Here is a 25,905-nt window from a genome sequence, read left to right on the forward strand (position 1 = left end):
GGACCAGTTCAGGGGGTAGAGGGAGAGGTGGCAGAGCGGAGAACAGGCGGCTACTGCTCTGGGCCACTGGCCTCTCGAAAGATTCGTCTTCGGAGCAGATCCTTCAGCAATCGCCCCATTGGCCGGTCACTGGGGATTGGTCCAAGTGGACTGCTACACGCAAGAAATATTCTATTCACACACAAGATCAATTGTCTTCAGTCACATTTAGCCTGCCACAGGCTTAGCTTCCCAGATCCCCCGGAATGCTGTTTTTGGAACTGGGCGGTGACTCCTCGTGAACCATGGATTATTTTTAGCTGTTGTTTGTTTGGAACTGAATCCTAAGGATTTCTTTTAAAGAAGCATAAATAACAAATTTCTTAGTCGTTGAAGAATTCTGTGGCATTTTGCCAATGATTACTGAAATACACGGCTATTTCCCATTGATCGGAAAAACTTTCACCATTCATAAACTCCACCTGAGTTGCCAAGCGTTTTTGGTTCCATGAGGAAGAATCAGATCTGGCCCTTGATAATCAAGTCATCTACCACCTGACCCTCAGTACCCGGGAGAGCTGGATTATGGGGCCGTATCACACAAGGAGCTTGGTGGCAGCACATCCTCTTCTCTCGCCAATTTGGGTCGTGCCCCATCCCCTACCAAAAGTGCCCATGTTTGGGCTGCAAATGCAGTGGAGGCGGAGTTTCCTTCCAGACTTTGAGACAGGAGCTCTCAACCTGCCCCGGGCAGGTGGAGAACCAGAGAGCTCACTTCCCCTGGTTGGCAGGGGCCAACAGGATGGGAACAAGAGAGGGAGGGAGTAGGGGCAAGAGATAGTCACTGGGAATGTTCTTTGCATGTCAGTCCATTACTCTCCTGCTTCTAGCTTGGGACGTTACCACTAAAGGGAGCGACTGCCAAGAGATTCCCCTTCCTGCCCATTGCTGAGGGTCCCAGGGTGACCAGCAAAGGGAGGGCCCCTTTCTCCCTTCTCGACATTCCTGCCCAATGCAACAGAGGCCTGGGATGCCATCCCAACAAATAATAATAATAATAATGATGGCATTTGTTAAGTGCTTACTATGTGCAAAGCACTGTCCTAAGCGCTGGGGAGGATACAGGGTGATCAGGTTGTCCCACGTAGGGCTCACAGTCTTAATGCCCATTTTACAGATGAGGTAACTGAGGCACAGAGAAATTAAGCCACTTGCTCAAAGTCACACAGCTGGCAAGCGGCGGAGCCGGGATTTGAGCCCATGACCTCTGACTTCCCAGCCCGTGCTCTTTTTACTGAGCCACGCTGCTTCCCAAAACACTGCAGGGCACTTCCTCTTCCTTTTATGAAATCTGAAGAGTCCCGCAGGGGCCAGGTTCCCAAACCAAGAGAATGGCAGCTACCAAACTCAGTCAGGTTAGGCAGACCAGGTGTTCTCGCTGGAGCCTAGGACTACCTGGAGGAACCTGTGGTTGCTCAAAATGGGAGCCCCAACATTTAGGTGTCCTGCTTCAGAGGCTTCAAATTCTTGGGAAGGCAGACACGAGGTGAATGTCATTAGTATTAGCAGTAATCATAATTGTTAATAACATAATTATGACTCAGAGTAATACAGTATAGTCCAGATACCATTCAAATCCACTCTCTGAGGTCTCCAGATTTGAATTATGCAGGTAGCTGCGAGCCAGCCAGAGGCAGTGCTCTGGGTATTTCTAGTCCAGCCATGGAATTCCAGTGGAAACAGTAGATCAGACAGGCCCCCGAGTTTCTCATTTTGCTCGCCTGGCAGGGAGCTGCTAGGGGCAGCTCTCCTACCCCAGGCGGAGGGCTGCCAGAAGTTTCTAAAATGTCAGGCTGTGCCCCGGTGGCCTCACGGCAGAATCGCCAGTTTACCAATAGGCCCTGTTGTCGGAGCTGTGATCCCAGTGTTTATTTATGCATTTCAAAAATTATGCCATATTACACCACCTCATTTTTCCAACAGAGGCATAAGCGGGTCCCATTTCACCTGCTCTGTGCGGGTTTTCCAGCAGGGTTATCTTTGCAACAATGTAGTGTTGTGTTACGATAAATAGGTGCGGCCACTGCACTTCTCTGTCAGCCGATAGGACTTTGTGGTCGGTTAATAAGACTTGAGTTTCCTGTAGGATTGTATTAGTCAGTGTTGCCCTCCCTGCTGGTCCCAAGAAGGGCTATGAAAAGCTCATTTGTAATAAGACCGTACAGATAGCTTAGTTCTTTCTCGATTTTGAAGAGCGGAAAGGCCTGGAAGAAGTAATCTTAGTTAGTTCCGAGGATAGAGACTGCATATCCTTACCACTGAAAATCAAGGACTAGGAAGGATTCTCCCCGGCACCCAAGAGCAGGTGTTGAATGCAGGGGTTTGCACGCCACCCCTCCCCACCCCCTGGGATTTGTGAAGGGTAAAAGAAACTGAGGCAGAGGGAGAAGTCGAGTGAGCGGTCTGAGGGAATAAAGAAGTGTGGAAAGCCTCTGTACCGTAGACTCAAGCGGGTTCAATTGGCATGGCAGGAAGTGATGGCGGCCGGATAAGACAACTCCCAGAGGGCTGACTTTCCCCTCTTGGCACCCTCTCCACTGCCCAGAGAGAGGAGGCGAGTCAGGCCTCGAGATCCAGGGCTCCAGCTGGGCCCAGACCGAAGGCAGGCCACCCCAGCACTGGGCTGCCCAGTGGGTGGCTGTGTAGCCACCTGCTGGACTCTGCAATTGTGTGATTGGCAGTATAACAGATACATGCAGAAAACACGGCCCACCAGAAACACAGCTCTCTAATTGTGCCTGTTCCTCAACTTCCAAACCTGGGCTATTTCTCTTTTATCTGCAGAATCAAACATCTACTCGCCCCTAAACAGTCAGTAGCATTTACTGAGCACCTACTTTGTGCAAAATGCGTTACTAAGCCTCTAACCCTAACGAGAACAGTAAGTTGCACTTGCAGCTATGTTTCGCAAGCCAGGGCTTGGCAGCCAACTCCAGATCTGAGTGTTGCCAAATAAGCAGTGTTGTGTCCTTGTTGCGTTGGGTGAATTGATTTAGTTTTGAAAGACCCTTGGGTTATCACAATTTTGCTGGCTTTGTTCTGAGCGCTTGGAGAGTCCGATTTAATAGATTACAGCCGCACATGGTTGGGGATTCCGGCTTGTGTGTTTCCAGATATGGAATTTAAAAGGGCGGCGTAATTGGGAATGGATCCTAGTCGCACTACCTGATCTACCCAAGAGGGTCCGTCCAGGTGTTGACTTTGTTTTGGAACAAGGGTTTGGGCAGGTGAGGGGTCTTGGGTCTTTGCTGCACCTCGGGGAATGGCTCTGTTGGCCTCTCCAGTCTCTTTTAGGGTACATAGATGAACTTCTTTTGTCATCAGTCCGTTGGGGGAGGCGAGACTGGCAAGGTGGTCCTTTAGGTCTCCTGTAGGGATTGGGGATCTCTGCCAGTCATGCCAGTTTTGCATGAGCATTTGAAACGGTGGGGTGGCCCTTTGGCAGGACAACTTTCCTCTGGATGTAGCTGGCTCAAGAAGAAGTCTTCAGGTTTCTGTTTCACCGTAGCCCTGATTGAACAGGAAAGACAAGAGAAAAATGTACTGCTTGGGCAATGCGCTGCAGTCATTTTCACTTATTTGACACTCAGCCTCGTTGCTGCTGTGCAGGCTGCTGTCAGCAGGCATGCAGGAGAGCAGGGTTTTGTTAATCCCATCAACCCAGAGAAGCACTGTGGCCTAATGGAAAGAGCCCAGGACTGGGAGTCAGGAGACCAGGATTCTAATCCCAGCTCTGTAACTTGCCTGCTGGCTGACCTTGCACTTAATGTCCCCTGATGTGAAAAAATTCAGGCAATATATCCATTTCCCCCTTTTAAAAAAAAAAAAGCTCTGACACATTTTTGACTGCACTGGGGAGTGTTCTAGCTGTTGTCGCCATGATAGCTATGTTGGAGAACTCTGGGCACTCTTTTGTTTGCAGTAGGGAATGTAGCTTGACCCGGGCTAGTATCGCTGAGCGTGTCAGGAGAGGAGTCCTGAGTGAAGAGCCGAATATCCCTGGGGGAAGCAAAGACGAGAGTCCTCGAGGCCCTCTGGGGAGGAGTAAACAAACCAAAATGCAGATGCTTGTGCTTTTGTGCGCGCTCTCTCTCTCTCTCTTTCTCTCTCTGTCTCCCTCTCCCCCTCCCTCCCTTCTTTCACCTCTCCTGCCTGTTGGAATAAATGTTAGAGCATTGATAGACCATTGTTGATGGGAGTATGCATATTATAAAAATACTCCTGGAGGCAAGAATAAAATCTTGGGCATTGTCCTGATTTAAGCATCCCTTGCAGAGTACCTGGGGGACCCTGAGCCAAGACGGACTAATGATGGTGAAACCGCTAGTAGTACAATAATACTCATTTGAAGAGTTGTGACGCTCTCCTACATCAACACCTGGTGTTCGGGTGGGAGGCATTTATTTTCCAGTATACACACATGAGCATGCATGCACACACACACATATCCGTGGTATCCTGTCCTGATATTTGACAGTGAATGAAGACCTATCCATGCATGCAAATGAGGCTTGAAAAGACCTTTGCGAATGGACACACCCTCGTGCATTGCATTCCAGGAACATTAGGCCCTTGTTGCATTAATGAGCTTGTCCAATACTGTTAGCTTGCCGTTGGCAGGAATATGTGTGTTTGTTGTTATAGCGTACTCTCCCAAGCGCTTAGTACAGTGCTTTGCACACAATAAGCGCTCAATAAATACAATTGAATGAATGAATGAACGTTAGGAGCAAAGGAAGAGAGAATGGGAGAGAGGAAAAAGAGCGCTGCAGAAATGCAAAAGGAATGGTTACTCGGTTTTAACCTAGAAGAAATAAAAAAAAGCAAGCCATGTAGTAAATATCGGTAACTCCAAATCAATTTTGAATTGTGTGTATTGGACACTGTAATTTCAATGACTGGAGGTGATTAAAAACCCCATTAACCCACTAGAACCAATGAAGCAGATCAATTCAAAATCTAAACATTCGTAGCTAACCAAGTACAACTAGTGTTACTTCTACTACTTCACTCTAATACTGCTACCCTGCCGTTCCCCGATTTGTAATTTATTTTAATCTGTCTCCCCCTGTAGGCTATAAGATGCTGGGGGGAAGGGATCACACCCACCAACCCTACTATTATACTGTACTTTCCCAAGCCCTTAGTACAATGTTCTGCACACAGTAATCACTCAATAAATATCACTGACTGATTTATTACTACCTCAAAGGGGAAAGTACTCAGGAACCCAAGTACAAGTCACCTAGGAGGGAGTGGGAATGACAAGAAGTTGTCATTCTTGCATAGTTATCGGATTGCAGATGTAATGGATAAAGTATCTCCCATCTCTTGCAGTTGAATGTCACCATCTGAAATCCAATTCTTACCCTGGGAATTGTCAGAGGGGTCCAATGTAGCTAGAAGGAAGGTCTCTCTCAATACCAACCCTGTGACGATACTGCATGCCCACTGTTGCTGGGGGTTGATGCATAGGCTGTTTGGAGTGTAGCATTTGGCTGTCTGTGCAGGGGCGGGGGTTGCAGTTAACAACTGCTTAAAAAGAAATCTGTTTATTTGAGCTGACACCAGCCAGTTCTCAATCCCTGCATGGCCCATCGTGGAGTTTTTGCTTGCATGCTTGTCTGGCAACAAAGAAATCCAGAACTCCTGGGTTAGGGACTTCCTGTGGTGCGAAACAGCCTATTCACCCGAAACAGTCTATTCAACCGGACAGAGCTGTTCAGCCTTGGGGTAAACCAGAAGACTTTTCCCACCTCTCTAAGGAAAGCCAGGTGCCACCATCCATTTGCTGCCCTTTCCAGGCTAGCTAAGAAGCAATTAGGGTGTTGTTCCTGAGGGATGGATAGTCTTCCCGGGTTATTTTCTGGACCCTCACATTCTTGGGAAATATTTACTCTCTAAAGTCTCTGCACTCTGGAGGAGGAAGTCAGGTTGGGGAGGAGGAAAGAGAGGTAGCATATATGTAGCTGCTTAGGGAGCTTGGCACAATTGGCATTTCACTTGTAAGAAATAGCACAGTACTAAGAGAGTTTCAGAATATGAATCTAGCCCACGCCCTTTTACAAGAACACACACACTCCCTATTATTTTTTTTTGTTACAGTCCCTCTGGACAGTTCTGGTTCAGCTCCAACCAGTTTTATTCCGCAGCTCCTCAGCTCTCAGTCTGGCTTATTAGAGGTTAGAGGTTAGCAGCAGACCAAATGGGATTGGGATACATTTGTGTCTCCATCCACCAGCTGGGGAAAGTGAACCACCCTCTGCTGTGGTCTCTCCTGACTTCCCCACCACAAAGAAGAGGGAATGAGGGCCCTGTCTGCCATTGTCAGACCTGCCACCTGCCTCTTCTGAAAACACTGTTCACTGAGCAGAAAGAACCGACAAACAGATCAGTTGGAGAACAAATCCAGGAAAGATTCTTGGGATCTGCTGCAGTTTACTGAGCACTACAGTCAAATGAGGCTCCAGTAGCATGGAACTCGGACAGAGATCCTTGGAGTCTGAGGCCCCAAGTCAACGTTCACAGTCACAGTTGCCCCATTTTCATTGCCAGATGGGGTGTGGTCATTTTCTGTCCCTAGCTTTCTACCTCAGGACACCTAGCATTAGCTCAACTCATGGGTTTGGGATACAAGCAGGATGCAGTCACAATAGAAGAGTTTGCTTTTAAATTGCAGATTGATTTTTTGAAATGTGTTTTAACATAGATGGGAGAAGATTGTGGTATCATAGGAAGTATGGTATTCACTTATTTTAATACGCAGTGTCTGATTTCTGATCACTACACAAGAGTTAGAAAATAAAATCTGCTCATGGTTAGTTCCTTGAAATTTCACCCACAGCTTAGTGTTGTAGAGATTTTTTATTAATTCTTCAGTGGCACAACAAAGTTTATTGGCCCACTGCAGGTCAGGATTTAAGCTACCAGTCAGCTCCTGTTGTAAGTGAAAGGATCAATATATTTTGTGTTGAATTTGTCTGGGACTGGACACAAAATCCCAGCTTAGCTAGTGTCCTTCTAACCATTCTCCAGTGCTACAGTTAGGGGTTGCAGTGGGAGATTCCCTCTTACCTCTAAATTTAAATGCTTTGGGTAAGATGGTTCTGCATTTGGTAGACAAAATGGCAGCCCTCTCTTGGAACCCTTCATACCTCTAGTCTTCAACATAGTCTCCTGAACCTAACCCCAGCTGCCCCCTCTTCCCTCATCCCTTCTCTCCCCTTGATTTCTCCCTCCGCCACCCAGGGGCAGGATTGTTGCCTGCCTGCTCCATCTGTATGAGAGCCTGAGGCCTACCAAGCGATTACTGGGCTCAACTTTGTCATCTCAGGAGCCAGGTTTCTTGAAAGGAGTCAATCCGTTCAGGTCCTTTCGAATTTTCTCAGGGGCAACATAATTAATGTACAAAGTTACAAATTTCCTCCCATCCTAAAGTAGGCTACATTCTTTGAACCATCTCTGAAGAAATTATGTAGTATCTTTCTAGAACAGTATTGAACAGTAGATGAACAGAAAGTTCTGTGATAGAATTCGGAATATAGCAGGCACAGGCTTGTAAGAATGGAATGGACGCATCTGGGCTAACAAGCTTATCCTTTTTGGTGAAGAGGTGAAACAGAGCCAAAGTTTCTGGGAGGTAGAAAAATCTGCAAGTCAGCCAATTATGGAAAGACAGTTGATGGAATAATCAGTGGTCACTCAGTCCATTGATCTGTGGTCACTGACTTGCCTTCCAGAGAAGTAGGAAGATCCTGCTAATAGTGGTTCCTAGGTTCTGTCATGTATGGTATTTAGAAACTCACATGAAGGTGTATTTGAAAATAGAGTGAAAAGCTAAGTTTTTAGTTGTACATAGTAAATACTAAATCAATTGCTTACCATTTTGTCAGGATCATGTTTGAGGTAGATTAGTCCATTTTAGGTTTATGTTCGGTTATCATCTGAGCCCTTCCCATCACTTATTTGATTTGTTTCCCTGCAGTGAAAGTGATTCAATCCATTAACAGTTAAAAAGAAAATGCCTTAATCCAACTGTTTCTGCTAGGACACAGGGGTTGTATTCCTGGAAGTAGCATGGTTTAGTGGAAAGAGCCTGGGCCTGGAGTCAGAGGACTTGGATTTTAATCTCAACTCTGCTATTTGCCTGCTGTGTGACCTTGGGCAAGTCGCATAATTTCTTTGGGCCTCAGTTTCCTCAACTGTAAAACTAGGAATTCAATACCTGTTCTCTCTCCTTCTTAAACTGTGAGCCCCATGGGACAGGGACTGTATCTAACCTGATGGATTTGTATTTACCCCAGTGCTTAAAACAGTGCTTGACTCAGAGTAAGCGCTTTAATAAACACCATTTAAAAAAAAAAGAAAAAAAAAGAAGTTCATGCTGTGGGAAAAGCCCATCCTAGCAAACCTGATTGGAAATGGATAGGGTAATGGGTAGATGGTTCAGAGATTCCACCATGATGGTCATGTTTTGATACAAATTCCTGTATTGTCATTATGACTACCACTCACAGCATGCTTTCCCCCTCCTTGTCCCTCCTTGCTGTTTTACTGCACTGAATAATGTGAAGCTGTCCAAATGCCAAGAGACGCACAGTCCTGTACAATGCAGTGCAGCGAGGCCCAGGCAGATCTGGAAAGCATAGCGGCCAGCATCTCTCCATGATCTGAGCCTGTGTACGACTGTTTCTTCCGGCATCGAATACGTTCTTGGGCCTACGTGAGGATCAGGTTCTACCAGAACACACTTGGGTCGTGAGAAGAACATTCTCTACTTCTTCTATCGTGTCCCATTCAAGGAGTGTAGCGGAAACACGTGTTCTAGCATAACAGGGTGTAATGTTACCAAAGTGTGCTAAACCAATTTAGATTTTCTCTTGGAATGTTGGGGTGGAGAGGGGAGAGAGGAAGGGAAAGGGAAAGAGAGAGGGAGGGAGAGAAAGAGAGAGAGATAGAAGAGAGTAAGGACTGTTTTTTCACTTGTGAGTGACTTGGAGGAACACTGCTATTATTTCCCTGGTTTAGGGACAGCCGTGAAAGCAGTCAAGTCTCACTTCTGGGCTTGAGGCCTCTGGGGATGTGAGTGCATCAGACCACAAAAAGTCTCAGGGACTCAACATGAACTCCAGGTCCCAATGAAGATTGGTAGCCTAGTGCGGGATTTTCATGGGCTCTTCGGACATATCAGGATGACAGGGGACTGGACTCCAGCAGGGGAGGAAGGGCAGTTTTGGCCAGGGGTAGGGGACTGGGGTGTAGGCTGTTGATCTTGGTCCTGCAAGCTCTGTCTGTCAGGAATAAGGATGAGGGAATGACTCATTTATGGGGAGGGAGAGCTCATGAGGCAGCCTGGTAATCCTCTCCCTTCAGCCTCCTGGAGAAGGGATTACGAGAGCCAAGATTGGACTAAGCCATTTAGAAAGATTGTGTTTAGAGCTGAGTTAGAGGTTTCCTTCAAGAACCACAACTCTACCTGCAGGAGTAACTGGGTGGGGCCACCCCCTAAATATGCACTGGATTGAAAGCTCCTTGAGGGCAGGGAACAGATTCATGTTTCTAGTGGTCTCTCTGTACTGAGTGGTTAGTACAGTGTGCTGTACCCATTAGCCCCTCAGTAAGTACCATTGATCACTTACTGACCTGATTAATTGTTAGGAAGATGATGCAGGGAACTCCCCGGAGAACAGAGACCTCTCCTTGCCCATCCCCCCACTGTGTTTCTGCTCCAGTCAGAACCCCGCTTTCCCCAAGTGGTGGAGTCATGCAGGGCCCAGGGAAAGGAATGAGTTTGTGAAGGTAAGTGGAGAAACTGGGAAGTGAGCAATCCAAGAAAATCAGCCTTTCAACTGAATAGCAAGATGCAAAGTATTTGCAAGGGAAGCAGCATAGCCTAGTGGATAGAGCACGGGCCTAGAAATCAGAAGGACCTGGGTTCTAATCCCTGCTCTACCACTTGTCTGCTGTGTAACCTTAGGCAAGTCACTTAACTTCTCTGTGCCTCAGTTACTTAATCTGAAAAATGGAGATTAAGACCATGAGCCTTATGCGAGACAGGAACTGTGTTGGACGTGATTAACTTGTATCTACCCCAGCACTTAGTACAGTGCCTGGCACATAGTGAGCGTTTAACAAATACCATAAAAATACCAAACCACGAAACACATGATTATTGTCCGGGACATCAGGCTGGCATTCCGATAATGACAGATTGCATCTGCCATAATCAGAGGGGACGACTAACATGGCAAAGAGAGAGAGAGAGAGTGTGTGTGTATCTGTGTGTGTTGTAAGCAAGGGTGAGAGAGACATTCTTCTTCCTTCTTTGTGTCCTTTGTTCTAGCCTAGGTAGTACGGTGACAGTCCATTTAATGCCAAGACAGGCAAGCAGTTAGACAGGCAAATAACATTCCTACTGCTCAGTGGCTGGTGTGGACATGGTGCAAAAGCATCATTTTTGCTCTTTCTTGAGGACAGACTATGTTACTCCGATGCCTAATGGAGCAGAGGGGAGGGGTGATGGAGATTTGGTTTGGGTAATGTGCAGGCGTCGGCTATGGAGAAATAGGGACTCAGTGAGTTAGGAGGGAGCTAAACCCACTTAGGCTGGAAGATGCCTGGGTTGGCCCCTTCTCTGTCCCCAGTCCTCCTTGGGGAAACAGTGATAGTAAGCGCTCAACATGGCGACTGAACAATTGGGATGAAAATGGTTAACAGCAGGCTGAAGGTTAAAGTGAAAAACTTAAAAAAATCATCAAATATGCCTGGAGGCTATTTAAGAAAACTGTTTTAGAGGCACAGATGGTTGATATACCTCGAAGCCAAAAAAACAAAAAGCGAAAGGGGGACAGTTATGCTGGCATGGTTAAGCAGACTGACACTGTAGGCAAGTGTATTAGGATTAAAAAGACATTGTCCGAAAAGTGAAAATCAACTCAAATAGCAGAGGGGTAGAAGAAAAACTGGAAACCTGGAGGACCCAGAGGTGTGGTAGGAAGAATCAGGGTGAGGAGATGTTCCAGGAACTAGTGATAGTGCAGTCTGGGCACGCCAGGGCAGCCTGGACAGGCCTGTTGCTATTCAAGGAGTGAAGAGGGATGAGGACGAACAGGGAAGCAGCACCATCAGTTCAGGGTTGGGGTGGGGGCTGCAGAGGCAAGTTTTACAGGAATTCAGGGTGGTTCAAATGAGATTTTGGTCTCCAGAGAAGTCACTGGAGCAACCGAAGAAGCTTAAGTGCTCTAAACCACCAGAACCCAAGGGTGGCCATCTGAGAGGCCTGAAGGAAGTGCAGTGCTCTGTCGACAGTGGGCTGTCAGAAATAGTCACTGGGTCCGGAGCCTGAGAGACAATAGCGTGGTGTCTGTCTCTCTGCATGCATGCATGTATGTGTGTGCACGCTCACACACACGCACACACACACATCCCAGGCATCTTGGCTTCATTTAGTGACAGTGAAGTGGGAACCAAGCTTGGAGAGGGTCAGACCTCCGAGAGAAATCACGCTTTAATAAATCAAGGGGGATACTAGGCACAATGAATAAGAATGCCAAATGTGAGACACTTAAGTAATTTATCGGGATTTTAAAGGGCAGTGATTTCACTGAGTGTTAGGGGCCCTCCCTAAGGAGGGATCCTGGAGGAAAATAATTAAGGCTCAAGAGCCAGCCATGGTACAGGCCTGATCCTTATCCTGGACCAGCTCTAGGCAACAAATGGTGAGTCTTCAGGGGGAGACAGATTCATTCTTGCCACCCCAACAGTTTGCTTGAGGATATTGGGAACAGGAGATGTTTTCCAACTCTATTGTATTGTACTCTCCGAAGTGCTTAGTATGGTACTCTGCCACAGAAAGCGTTCAATAAATACCACTGATTGATGTGGGCCATTTTGGGTGCTGATGCTCATTTGGCAGAGGACCATAATATGTTGGGGAAATGTGCCACCATCATTGAGCATTTCAAGTTTACGAAACCACTAAGGATTAAGGGGAATGCCAATCAATTGTATTTATTGAGCGCTTAATGTGTGCAGAGTGCTTGTAGTAGGCATTTGAGAGAGTACAGTTCAACAGGGTTGCTAGTCACATTCCCTACCCACAGCAAGCTTGGAGTCTAGAGAGGGTGGGATTAATTATAATGGGAAGCCCGATGGATAATGGAATTCTCCAGGAGTTGTCAACATAAAAAACTCACTTTCTCCTACACCTCTATGGCCCATAATCGAGGCTTGGTGAGCTCCAGGGATCCCAGTTCTGAAATGGTTCTGAAATGCCAAGGCGAGACACATGTCCACTCTCTTTACCTTTCCTAATCACCTGATTTTGAGAAAGAGCAGGCACATAGGTTAGTGCTGGAGCCCGTGGGCAGCCACCTCCTGGAGCTCTTCCTCTGAGCTCTGGGCAAGATGAAATCCCACCAAGTTGTTGCCTGCTGGCTTCCTGCTCTGTATTCCACTGGAAAGCTTTGCCAGTCAGCGGTGGCATCTCTGCTTGCCCGTGGGTAGTTCTGCTAGATTTTCCCCCCTTGGGTAGGGATATCAGGAATTGCATCTTTTTTCCCTGTGCAGGTGCTAGAATGCATTGCACACATACAAACAAACCCAGTTTGTGAAAGAATCTGGAAGCTCTCCTCCTGCCATCTGCTGCAGCCGACTGGGCTTGGAGCCCGGCTGTGCGCCCCTCCCCCCCTTCCTCCCACGCCCCCACTTAGCCACTGGGAAGAAATGAGATTGCATCAGAAGAGGAAAAGCTGTCCCAGACCTCAGAAGGCATTCATTCTTTCATTCAGGCATATTTATTGAGCACTTACTTTGCAAAGAACACTGTACTAAGTGCTTGGAAAGTAGTACAATTTTAACAATAGAGAAAATCCCTGCCCACACCGGGCTTACAGTCTAGAAGGGGGGAGACAGACATCAAAACAAGTAAACCGGCATCAATATAAATAAATAGAATTATAGACATGTACATATATACACAAGTGCTGTGGGTTGGGAAGAGGGGGGTAGAACAGTCAGACAGCAGAGACAGGGTAGTGGCCTGAAGCTTCCAGGTCCCACGGCCTTCACCGGTGAGCCACCTTCATGTCCCGCAGGCCCCTCGACTTGGTGCCTTGGCTGTGGGGACACTTTTCCACGAAATTCCCAACCCAAAGCCACATCCTTAAGCTCTGCATGTAGGAATGTCTCTCCTCTCCTTCCTGAGGAGCGGGCGGCCAAATTCCTCGGTCAGAAGCATTAGAAATGGGGTGCCAAGTCCCGTTCCCATCTGAGCAGAGAGGGTGGCCCAGTCATGAGCCCGTGCCATGGGGTGGCAGAATCCCAGCAGGGAGCGCTTTGGAGCCAGCCGCACTGTTCCCGGGGCTCCCGGGCAGCCCCAGTCTCCGCAGGCTCTTTACAAGTGACATTTAACATAATTGTCCATCAGTGCTGAGGAAGTAGTTACCTCAGAAACCCAGCAGAAGCCAATTAGTCACATGATTAAATTAATTCAAATAATCCAGTGCCGCTGCCATCTTGCTTCTTCTGGCTGCAGTAGCACAGGACCCGTGCAGGATTGTAACTGGTGAGCGGTTCAGAGGGGTCTCCTGTTTCCAGAATTGGCTTCAAACTGCTCAACAAAAGCCAAAACTTCAAACTTCCCACTTCCATTCCTCAGCCCTCTCTCCTGGTATTACCGAAAGGGTCCATCTTCATAAGTCCCACAGTCTCAAATTTACCAAACAGCAGATTGAACAATGGTGGGGTTTGTGGTGTTGGGAATAAGAGAACTTGGAAATGTTTTCAATGGCACAGTCAGAACTTTTGGTGGTCTTTTGTGGCTGCTTCAGTAATGCTTGCCAGAGGGAGCACTGCAATATAGATTAACCCCTGGCCCGAAGATTTTTCTTTGAGGTGGAAGTGACAAAGGAGGAGAGAACAAGGAGGAGGAGCAAGAGCAGTTTCTTGGCCTTCTCTCCTTGCCACTGGAACAGAGGAGCTGCAGTTGGGAATGGTTAAATGCTCTAAGCAGCCAGTGTTCTGATACTGTATCTGAGGAAAATGGGGCTGCTAATGGAGCGGAGCTGCAGTCTGTCGTTCCGAAACGGCAGAAATGGGCAATCTGGAGCTCCGTCACTAAAATCGGCTCTTTGCCCTTGATTTGTCGAATGGCCTGCTGATGGCCTGCTCCTTCCACGTTGCCACAGAATGGCTGGCTTTCCATTGAAACGGTGCCTTATATCTTCCACGCACACACAAATCAGCTGTGGGCAGCCCCTTCCAAGAGGCACAGGAGCCCACCCTGCACTATGTCGCCAGGCAGTGCCGCAAACCCAGTACACGCAGGGCACGGAACATAGTCTGCTCTCTGGGTGCTGAGAGTGCTGGGGGGGAACCTGCCCAAACCATTTCCCTGCCAGCAGGTTTGGCAAAGAGTCATGGATAAATGTCCTACTTGAGTGGCAGTTGTGCCCGTGGCACAACACTGGTCCTACAGACCAGTCTGCCGGGTAGACGTATGGCCATGTGTGGCTAAGGGAACAAGGGCACAGGTCAGCAGCAACAGACCTGGTGACTATTTCAAGCAGCCATGTTTGCAGAATTACCTACCAAACATGTTTCACAGAAGTTTTACAGGCCAAAGTTGAACCTTTGCCCAGTGCGCTCCTGTTTCCCAGGAAAGCAAGAGAAGTCAGTGGACCTGGGAGTCAGGAGACCTGGATTCTCATCCCACCTCTGCCCTCTCTTACTGTGTGACCGTGGTTAACGGGCTTGGGAGTCAGAGTTCATGGGTTCGAATCCTGGCTCTGCCACTTGCCAGCTGTGTGACTTTGGGCAAGTCACTTAACTTCTCTGTGCCTCAGTTACCTCATCTGTAAAATGAGGATTAAAAATCTGTGAGCCCCACGTGGGACAACCTGGTCTCCTTGTATCCACCAGCGCTTAGAACAGTGCTTTGCACATAGTAAGTGCTTAACAAATACCACCTTTTTTTTAAACTCTTTGGGCCTCAGTTTCTTGCTCTCCTCTGTGAAATGAGAAGATAGCTGCTGTCCTTCCCTATTAGATTGGGAAAGCTGTGGAACAGGGATTGATTCTGATCTGAAGATTTGATTATTTTACGCTTCCCCCAGGACTTAGCACAGTGCTCAGCAAAAACTATAACTACCCTAAGGCATAAGGCCTCAGAACAAAGTTCCAGCCAAGTGCATTGAAGACTCCTACAGAGCAATCCTGCAGTCTCTGCCCTCAAGCTAGTTTGCTTAGAATGGAAGCAAAGCTTGAATGTGGCCCAGCCTGTACTACCTGCCCCCTTCCTTACTTAGCTTCCTCTCTCCTAGGACAGCTGAGTACTTGCTGGATGGGTGGAGTCTGCAGTCAGGACTGAGGGATAAGTCTCAGTCTGAAACTTCAGAGCTGAGAACTGGGCAGATAGTGGTAGTGTTAGTGGGCAGGCAGGGGGCCAGTATGGGCTATGCTCAGTGTGAAGGGGATAAGGTTCAAAAATGATAGGGCAGGTGGCTCAGCCTCCAGCTATAAAATATTTTTTGAAAGTTTGCCTCTTAATAATAATTATAATACTTAAGTGCTCACTATGTGCCAAGCACTGTTCTAAGCATTGAGGTAGATACAAGTCAATCAGGTTGGTTACAGTCCCTGTCCCATATGGGGCGCACACTCTTAATCCGCATTTTACAGATGTGGGAACTGAGGCCCAGAGAAGTGAAATGACTTGTCTAAGGTCACATAGCAGACATGTGGTGGAGCCAGGAGTAGAACCCAGGTCCTTCTGACTCCCAGGCCCATGCTCTATCCACTAAGCCATGCTGCTTCTCGTGATGAGGCTGAAGAGAAGAGCAACCTAAGTAGAGTGTTCCTTATTGAATGAGCATGAGACACTTCCTAAACTAAACCTCAGCACTCAGAGAACCCTTCAGGTTGTACGAGAGATGATGGAGAGACAACACATTCAGTTTTAGAGCATAAAACCACTGTCTAAAACAAGGCCATACTTGTCGTATTAAGGATATTACATCTGTGCAGCTCCCTCCGCACACCCATGCACTGAGGCAATGGCAAACCGAGCCCCCAAACAGCGTGTGTATGTGGATTGTTTCTGTGAAGGAAGAACAGCACTGGGGGTAGGCATGGTGTAATATGTGATTCAGAAGAGAGAAGGCTAAAGTTCATTCTCCATTCCATTTGGTAGTATAAGCAGTACCTGCGTGATTCTTTTAAATATTTTCTTTAAAACTTCCAGTTTGATTTTCCTGGCCAGACTGGATCCTGCATTCTCAGTGATTATAAAATCATGGTGCTGGAGGGATTTGGGACGGGCAGCTGGCCCATCCGCCACTCCAAAACTAATTCAGGCAGAGGAGAGTCTTCAAATTCAACCATCGTTGGCTTAATTTGCCAAAAAATATGACTGATGTCAGCTACTCTGTGCTTGTTTGTTTGTTTGTTTGTTTTAGTCTGTCTCTTCTCCCTATTTCTCTGCTTCCCACTGCTGCTATTTGCTAATTTCCCATAAAATTTGGGTGACACCCACTTGCTAATAATGATGCTTCACTCCTCTCAGCACACTACTCTGCACACTCCTGACTAGTGTGCCATCAGCCTGAGGATCTGCCTGTATATAGAGATTTCTGGTGGAGACTCCTCTCCCTCTCTCTCTGCGCCTCCCCCGCCACCCCCCAACCTCTCTTCCCCTCTCATTCCAATGTTTTATGAAACCATCTCCCAGAATTCTCCATTCATCTAGCCACTATTGTTCTTGCCACCTTTCCATTTCCCTTAGTGGACAAGGGGAGCCACTGACCCCCAGGGAATCTCAGACCTAGTTTGTCCAGCGGGAACGTGAGCAGTGTGTCACTCAGACCTGCCTTGCTGACAGGGGCCTGAAAGAGGCTTACAGGTCTATGTTGGCAGTACCAAGCCTGATTCCTGCCCGTCCAGCTCTGCTGACCGCAGAGCCCCAGGGAGCCGAGATGTGGATAATAATAATAATAATGTTGGTATTTGTTAAGCGCTTACTATGTGCCGAGCACTGTTCTAAGCGCTGGGGTAGACATAGGGGAATCAGGTTGTCCCACGTGGGGCTCACAGTCTTAATCCCCATTTTACAGATGAGGGAACTGAGGCACAGAGAAGTTAAGTGACTTGCCCACAGTCACACAGCCGACAAGTGGCAGAGCTGGGATTCGAACTCATGAGCCCTGACTCCAAAGCCCGTGCTCTTTCCACTGAGCCACGCTGCTTCTCATGTGGATGTGAGTGTGGGACGGGTGCAGAGGCTGCATGCAGGCTGCCTCTCCGAAATGCAGCGTAACCAACTCTGAAGTGTCTGGCGCTGGAAAGGATCCAGTGCGGTGTACTTAACCCTCCTGTCACCAAGGCATTGGCACGATGTCTAGATTGTAAGCTCCCCTCTAGGCTGTAAACTCCTTGTAGGCAGGGAATGTTTCTACCAACTCTGTTATATTGTATCAAGCATTCAGTACAGTGCACACAACACACAGTAAGTGTTCAATAAATACAATTGATTGATATAAATCATGGAAGCAAAGAGTAATCAATGTTACTAACTGAACACCTCCTTTGTGTGGATCACTGTATAGAGCATTTGGGAAAGTACAAGGGAGTTAGTAGAGGTGATTTCTGCTCTCAAGGGGCTTGCAGTCTATCAGGGCATAGAAACTAAAGTAAATTACAGACAGAAAGTATGTATGTAAGTGCTACTTAAGGGCAGGAGTGAGAACTAAGTGCTTGTGAGGCGAAGAAGTGCTGAATTGGCAGTTGTGGGGTTAGCGGGTCGGCAGATGAGAGATTAATTGGGGACAGGCTTCTGGAGGAAACAAGATTTCACAGAGAGGGAAAGCTATATGGGGAATCAGTACCCATCTCATCAGCTCTGTGTCGATTCCAGTCACCCTGGCAGGGCTCCATCGAACTCTGTGGGCTTCCTGGGACGTTGCTCCTGGGACAGTCCTCTACGTGTTTGGCACAGTAAGAACACTTTCACTCCTCCCAGTCTCAAGAGGAAGGCAAGGGTCTGTCGTGTGGGACAACACTGGTCTGAGACAAGCCTGGTAGCTCCTCCAAGAGCCCTTCCCTGCACACTCTTGACATGGAGTTGGTGGTGGGTCCAAGTTTGCCGGCAAGGACCTTGCCAATTAATGGTATTTACTGAGCACTTACTTTGTGCATAACACTGTACTAAGCAGTTGGGGGAGTACAATACCATTGGTAGACATGAATCTTGCTAAATTAAAAGCTTCAAGCATGATAGCCTAGTGGTTTGATATTTCCCATTCATCTAATGATGTGCCCCCGTGGCCGTTTTTAACCATTCCCATGGCCAGTGGTTGCCAGGACACTGGTAGTGGGCCGGTGTAGTAGTGGCCCTGGGAGTAATGGTATTTCCTGAGTATCCACTGTTGCACTGTACTAAGTGCTTTGGTATAAAAAGTTCAGGATCAAATAATAATAGTAATTATGGTATTTGTTCATTCATTCATTCATTCAATAGTATTTATTGAGCGCTTACTATGTGCAGAGCACTGTACTAAGCGCTTGGGATGAACAAGTCGGCAACAGATAGAGACAGTCCCTGCCGTTTGACGGGCTTACAGTCTAATCGGGGGAGACGGACAGACAAGAACAATGGCACTAAACAGTGTCAAGGGGAAGAACATCTCGTAAAAACAATGGCAACTAAATAGAATCAAGGCGATGTACAATTCATTAACAAAATAAATAGGGTAACGAAAATATATACAGTTGAGCGGACGAGTACGGTGCTGTGGGGATGGGAAGGGAGAGGTGGAGGAGCAGAGGGAAAAGGGGAAAATGAGGCTTTAGCTGCGGAGAGGTAAAGGGGGGATGGCAGAGGGAGTAGAGGGGGAAGAGGAGCTCAGTCTGGGAAGGCCTCTTGGAGGAGGTGATTTTTAAGTAAGGTTTTGAAGAGGGAAAGAGAATCAGTTTGGCGGAGGTGAGGAGGGAGGGCGTTCCAGGACCGCGGGAGGACGTGACCCAGGGGTCGACGGCGGGATAGGCGAGACCGAGGGACGGTGAGGAGGTGGGCGGCAGAGGAGCGGAGCGTGCAGGGTGGGCGGTAGAAAGAGAGAAGGGAGGAGAGGTAGGAAGGGGCAAGGTGATGGAGAGCCTCGAAGCCTAGAGTGAGGAGTTTTTGTTTGGAGCGGAGGTCGATAGGCAACCACTGGAGTTGTTTAAGAAGGGGAGTGACATGCCCAGATCGTTTCTGCAGGAAGATGAGCCGGGCAGCGGAGTGAAGAATAGACCGGAGCGGGGCGAGAGAGGAGGAAGGGAGGTCAGAGAGAAGGCTGACACAGTAGTCTAGCCGGGATATGACGAGAGCCCGTAATAGTAAGGTAGCCGTTTGGGTGGAGAGGAAAGGGCGGATCTTGGCAATATTGTAGAGGTGAAACCGGCAGGTCTTGGTAACGGATAGGATAGCACTTGTTAAGTGCTTACTATATGCCAAGCACTCCTCTAAGTGCTGGGGTAGCTACAAGGTAATCAGGTTGTCCCATGTGGAGCTCACAGTCTTAGTCCCCATTTTACATATGAGGGAACTGAGGCACGGAGAAGTTAAGAGACGTGCCTAAAGTCACACAGCGGAAGAGTGGCGTAGCCGGGATTAGAACCCATGACCTCTGACTCCCAAGCCCATGCTCTTTCCGTGAAGCCACGCTGCTTCTTAAATCTCCTGGAATAACATTTTCCCAAACATACAGGAAGATGTTAGTAAGTCCATTTCACTGACCTAGCGAACATTCAATCCTGACCTCCACAGAATCCTTTGAAGTTGGTAAACCTGGAGAACTGTGACTGGAATTTATTTTGAGCTTTGATCGAACATGGGCCGATTGACAGAATTATCCATCAATCATGTTTATTGAGGAATATTTATTAATAATGTTGGTATTTGTTAAGCGCTTACTATGTGCCGAGCACTGTTCTAAGCGCTGGGGTAGACACAGAGGAATCAGGTTGTCCCACGTGGGGCTCACAGTCTTAATCCCCATTTTACAGATGAGGTAACTGAGGCACAGAGAAGTTAAGTGACTTGCCCCAAGTCACACAGCTGACAGTGGCCGATCCGGGATTCGAACCCATGAACTCTGACTCCAAAGCCCATGCTCTTTCCACTGAGCCACACTGCTTCTCTATTCACTGAGTAATATTGAGAATATGAACACTGTCCTCTATTTGGTCTTTTTGGTCCTCTATTTCCATAGTAACAGTGTGGAAAGATAGCTTGGAGATCAAAGTCTGAGCATTATTTCGAGTTCCTTTTACTCTACTAAAAGCCACAACCCAAAAAACCCCTAAAGCTAATTCTCTCATTGACTTTCCCTTTACTGCATATCCTAGCTCAGGTTACGTGAACAGAAGAAGAGAAACAGAGTGGTGGAGGAGAAATGTTGTTCCTCAATACACACTGAACTTTGCGAAGACTCTGGTTCTTTTCTGTCGATTCCACTTTCCATCCCATCTCATTACCCTGGCTGTTAACAGATTGTATATCCATTGGTTGGGACAGTCCCTCATGGTGCTGCAGTCTGCAGTGGGCAGACTGGCACATTGTGGGTGACTCTGTTACCTTGGTAGGATCAGTGGCTGTCCAATGGCTCACAGCTAACTGGGGTATGGGTGTGGACATCTTAGGCCGAATCATGGAGAGAATGAGCAGTACTGATCAGCTTACTTGTCAGGCTGAGAAGCTCCTTGTTTCTGTTTGACTTTCTGAAATAAGATAAATGATATTTTCTGTTAATTTCTTTTCTTAATGAGTTTCCCTGAAATCAAAGCTTCTGGAAGGCTGATCTTGACCGCTGTCAAAGGGCCATTTCATTTATGTTGGTCTGATTTAGGCTGAATAATGGTTACAGCTCTCAGTATTGAATGAACGTGCTTTGAATCCAGAGTCCCACCATTCCTAGACCTTGCCCTGAGCCGAGATATAGTAGCCCTCAGAGACAAAGGCGTGTAGTCCTTGAGCAAAAATATTCTTAAATCATCCTACATTTGCTTTTTAGTGGCCTCTGATTCTTCAGGAGAAAATCATGTTTGATGACCAACAGAAAAAAAGGCTTTTAAAGCTAATGAAACAAAGTGTTTTGCAGTGCGTTTGGATCATTTGGTGATTCCAGCAATTTGAGTAGAGAGTGAAACGGGCAGCATATTTTAATAAGAATCAACTAATGTATTTACATCCATTATATGTACATACATATGCACATATAACCTCCCCCCAACCCCAAACACACCCATGCTTCCCTAAATGCTGAAGGCATTTCATCCCAACACCAACCAAGGATTCAGCAGCCGTTGGGTTGCCTTGAGAAATTTCTTAAGATCTCAAAGCAGCCCCAGGGTGATTATGACCAGTTGCACTGGAGTTGTATTAATCAATTGTACTTATTGAGCACCTATTATGTGTGGAGCACTATAATAAGTACTTACAATAGAATTAGAAGATAAGATTCTGTGCTCCAAAAGCTTACATCCCTAATTGGGGAGACCTGCAAAAACAAGGGGTCATATCTGTAAAAAAAAAAAACCAAAACCCACAATTCCCCATCTCAGGTAGAGTAACGCAGGGCTTTGTAATCAGACCAGCCTTGGGCCACCTATTTCCGAGCCTCCATACTGAAGAATGGAATGGGAGATCTCGAGTCATGCTTTAGAACATGCTTGCTTTCAATCATGGAGTGTCACATGCGACAAGCCAGGTTTAGGAGGTGCTCCAAGTCTTCCCTTGGCAGTTATGTTTAACTGTGGTTGTGGTTAGTCCATGGCCTTCTTGCTAGAGTTCTACCTGATTCTTTCTTGCCACCATCTCAAGAAGTATCCCCACAGAGATGGCATCCCCACTAATACCTGCTGAACCAGGAGTATTGCTCCCGGTCACGTCAGCCATCAGGCTGAGCCCTGGCACCAGGCCCTGGGCATCTCCCCTTTTGCAGGGCCCATATAGTGTCTGTACAAAGGCTGGAGTGAGCCAAGGGAAAATTTGCTGAGAACTTCTCCTCTGCCATGTCCTTTGGTGGCGAACTTGCCACTGGCCCTCAGTGGGATCAAGTTAATAATAATAATAATAATGATGGTATTTGTCAAGCGCTTACTATGTGCAAAGCACTGTTCTAAGCTCTGGGGGGATGCAAGGTTATCAGGCTGTCCCACATGGGGCTCACAGTCTTCATCCCCATTTTACAGAGGAGGGAACTGAGGCACAGAGAAGTTAAATGACTTGCCCATAGTCACCCAGCTGACAGTTGGCGGAGCCAGGATTAAAACCCTTGACGTCTGACTCCCAAGCCTGGGCTCTTTCCACTGAGCCACCCTATTTCTCCATTCTACTTTACTGTGCACTAGTTGATTCATTCAATAGTATTTTTCATTCAATAGTATTTATTGAGCGCTTACTATGTGCAAAGCACTGTACTAAGTGCTTGGAATGTACAATTCGCAACAGATAGAGATAATCCATGCCCATTTGACGGGTTTACAGTCTAATCTAGTTATGTGCCTAACAGGTTACGGGGAGACATTCACAAACACATCCACACTAAATTCTGGCTGTTAAACCTGGTGTTTGAGGTGACAAGACCTTTTGCAGTGTGAGAAGTTCAACCCCTTGAAGATGCTGCTACTTCAGAGGGTGTCAAGGCAAAGGGGTTGCACAGGGAGTGGTGGTCTTCCCTGAATGGAGAATTGTGCTATCTGTCCATCAGCTGCAGGAGTCACTAGAGCATGGATAATATCCACTGCCCTTGGCTCTTTCCTTTTCCTCAGGACCTGGTTCAAGCAAACCCTCTGGCAGGATTTTCTGATTGGGTGGGTTTGGCCCACTTCCAGCTTCCTGCTTACAAGATGGTGGTAGTCACCCCTGACTAATCTCTCTGGGCTATTGGGAAATGGTCAGAATCAACAAATTTTTGCAAGTCCATTTTGGTGATGTAAATGACCCCTTTATCTCCTTACCTTTTCTTCCTTGAACCTCATTCTGGGGGGGCTTTCTTTCCTTTATTTATTCACAGAAGCTCTCCCTTCCCCAAAGTCCTCCTTTTGGCTATAATCACAACCAAGGAAAGCAAAAGAAAAAAGGCTTCTGTGGTTTGGAGAGGCGATAGGGGTGATAACTGCAAATCTGCTTAATGATAGGGAACAAAATGCAAATCTCAAGGAATTTACAGATCATCTATTTTTACCTTTGTTTCTTCCTTTCTACATCCTGACTTCAGGGCCTCCTCCTCCTCTTCTTCCGCATTTCAGGCCGTCAGAGAGCTCAGAGTCCCCTTTCAAAAATACCAGGTGATTCCTTACCGACCCATGGGTGTTTCCAATGGGTAGTTACAGGTTGCTAAGAAAGAACATGGATTGGGTCAGGTAGGTCATACAGATTCATGGCACCCAGGCTGCCCACTGTGAGGTGGATGTGGCCCTCCAGGGTGGCTGAGGGGAGTGATGTGGGGATGTGCATGAGATTTGTAGAGAGAGTTCTCTTCTCCAAATTCATTTCGGATTGCTCAGTCTCATGTTTGGCTGTTAGTGCTCATTCAGGGAATGTAATAGTCCTTTTCCACTTTGATAGAGGTGTAGCCCATATGCAGTGTTCAACACCACATAGTCCATCCATGGAAATGAGCCTGCCACAGCTGGGTGGGTGATCACATGAAGCAGAAATGTAAACAAGTTGGGGAACCAGCACTAAATCAAATTACTTTAACAAATTGTCACAACCACCCTTGCCTTTTTCTTCCTTTTATTTCCACTTTTTTGCTTTTTGCTGAGATTTTTCTTCCAGAAGAACCAGAATCTAGGGGCTGAGGGTGGTCGGAGGGATGTGGGGTGAGGCCGGAGCAGAGGGGCCCATGGCTGGGTGTGAGGGAGACCAGAGGGAGGAAGGCTTTGTTCAGGTCAGTCCCAGCCCCTGGGTCCACCTGCCTCCCCGTGAGTGTTTAAGAGTCACATGCTAGTTATCCCTCTCCCCGGGGCGGGTTTTAGGCCCCACCCCACCCCTTTAGAGTGCCAGCCAAATGCCTCTGGCCTGGGATTTTGCTGCACAGGCTGCTTCCCACCATGCCAGCCCTTCCAGCACAGCCAGCCCAAGTGGACGCAGAGTGTGTGTGTGGAACAGTCTGTGGGCAGCTGCTGACCAAGCTCCACCGCCATCTGGTAACACAGAGAGCTTGTCGCTTGGTGGTGGCTGTGCTGGCCCTGCCAGGAGAAAGTAAATAAATGGTGGTGGAGTAGTAATAATAAAAATAATAATAATAATAATGATAGCAATAATAATAATATTGGTTAAGCATTTACTATGTGCCAAGAACTGTACTAAGCACAGGGGGAGATAAAAGAAAATCAGGTACCATTTGGGGCTCACAGTCTAAGTAGGAGGGAGAACAGCGATAGCACCCCCATTTTGCAGATGAGGGAACTGAGGCACAGAGAAGTGAAGTGACTTGCCCAAGGTCACATGGCAGGTATGTGGTGGAGTCGGGATTAGGACCCAGGTCCTCTGACTCTCAGGCACGTGCTCTTTCCACTAGGCTGCACTGCTTTTCAGTGAGGCAGCATGGTCAGTGGGACCAGGCGTAAACTGGCCCTTTAGAAAGAACCACTGGCTACTTTCTAAGCCAGTCACCTTCCAGAATGGAAGGACACCCACCAGCCAGCACTTTCTCTCCTTAAATTTTGGCTCTTGCCCCATCATACCTTTCTGCCCCCTTATCACCTTGCTCCTTCCACCAATCCTCTCCCCTAACTCTCCTTCCCTTTCTTCTTCCATCCTTCCCTCTCTCCCTCTCCTCTGACCAGTCTCCTCCTCTCCTCCTACCCAAGATCACTGCTGGGTTAGAAAGGAATCAGGGAATGTGGCAGAGAGCTGATGGAAAATAACCGGGTCTTAGCAGGAGGCCCTGGTGAAAAGTGTGACTGTGGTGAATATTAGCCACAGCAGTGAGATCCGATTTAATCAATTTTTGGGGAACTGTTGTTTCTCTTTTGTCTTTGAAGTGTCGTATTACACTCTATATCTTGAAGTTCTGAGCAGTATATAGTAAATGCAAGTGAATGTCTACCTCATGTCAGCATAATTCTTCTAGATCATTCTTCCAGTGAAGTCTTTACTGTGAGGAGAGGAGAGAAGGGAAGCTCAAGAATTCTTTTTAGAGTGGTCTCCTCCCTCCTCCCTCCTCTCACCCCATCTCTGCCCCCTTCCATCTCTGGAAATGCTGCCAGAAGCGTATTTGAATGGGAGCTCTTCAAGGGACACTGCAGGGAAACGTGGGCCTGTTCCAGGAGTCAGGGGCTCAGTCCCTCCTCGGGGCCTGTTGGATGAACCTTCTGTGCTTATCCGCACACATTCATTCACCCTGGAGATCGGCTTCACCTCAGAGTCATCTTGGCAGTAGAGTGGGGATTTATCTGGCCTGACCGGGGGAAGCGGACTGAAGACTCATTTCCTAGCCTTTTGAGCAACACTTCTGACTTCTTTTTCTGTCCATTTATTTAGGAGATCACCATGGGGTCATCCAAATCTAGAGCCCCAGCTACAGGGTCTTGTCTCACTCATTGAACCTTTCATTGCCGTAACCCATGGGAAGATGGCCTTGCCTTGGGTTTTAGCCCCAAAAGCTCTAATGCCAGAGATAGCATACCTCGCCCCTTTGACCCATGCTAGAATGCAGGTAAAGGGACAGAACCTGGCCGATTGGGATTGAGAACTGGAAACTGGAGAGGACAGGGAGAGGGAGAAGAGATTGAGATTTCCCCAGAGCAGGAACTCACAGTCAGGAATGGCCCAGTGGTCTGGAGGGAAAGGGGCAGATGTGAGGCCTGCAGGAAAGAGACAAA

At 47.5% G+C, this 25,905-nt stretch overlaps 1 protein-coding gene across 4 annotated transcripts in view; it reads left to right on the forward strand.

The window, feature by feature from the left end:
• Positions 1-25,905, forward strand: part of LOC100080783 (sine oculis binding protein homolog) — a 97,083-nt gene that overhangs the window by 23,229 nt on the left and 47,949 nt on the right. The gene's annotated exons all lie outside the window — the stretch shown is intronic.

The sequence above is a fragment of the Ornithorhynchus anatinus genome, chromosome 19 (genome assembly GCF_004115215.2).
Source record: "Ornithorhynchus anatinus isolate Pmale09 chromosome 19, mOrnAna1.pri.v4, whole genome shotgun sequence".
NCBI lineage: Eukaryota > Metazoa > Chordata > Mammalia > Monotremata > Ornithorhynchidae > Ornithorhynchus > Ornithorhynchus anatinus.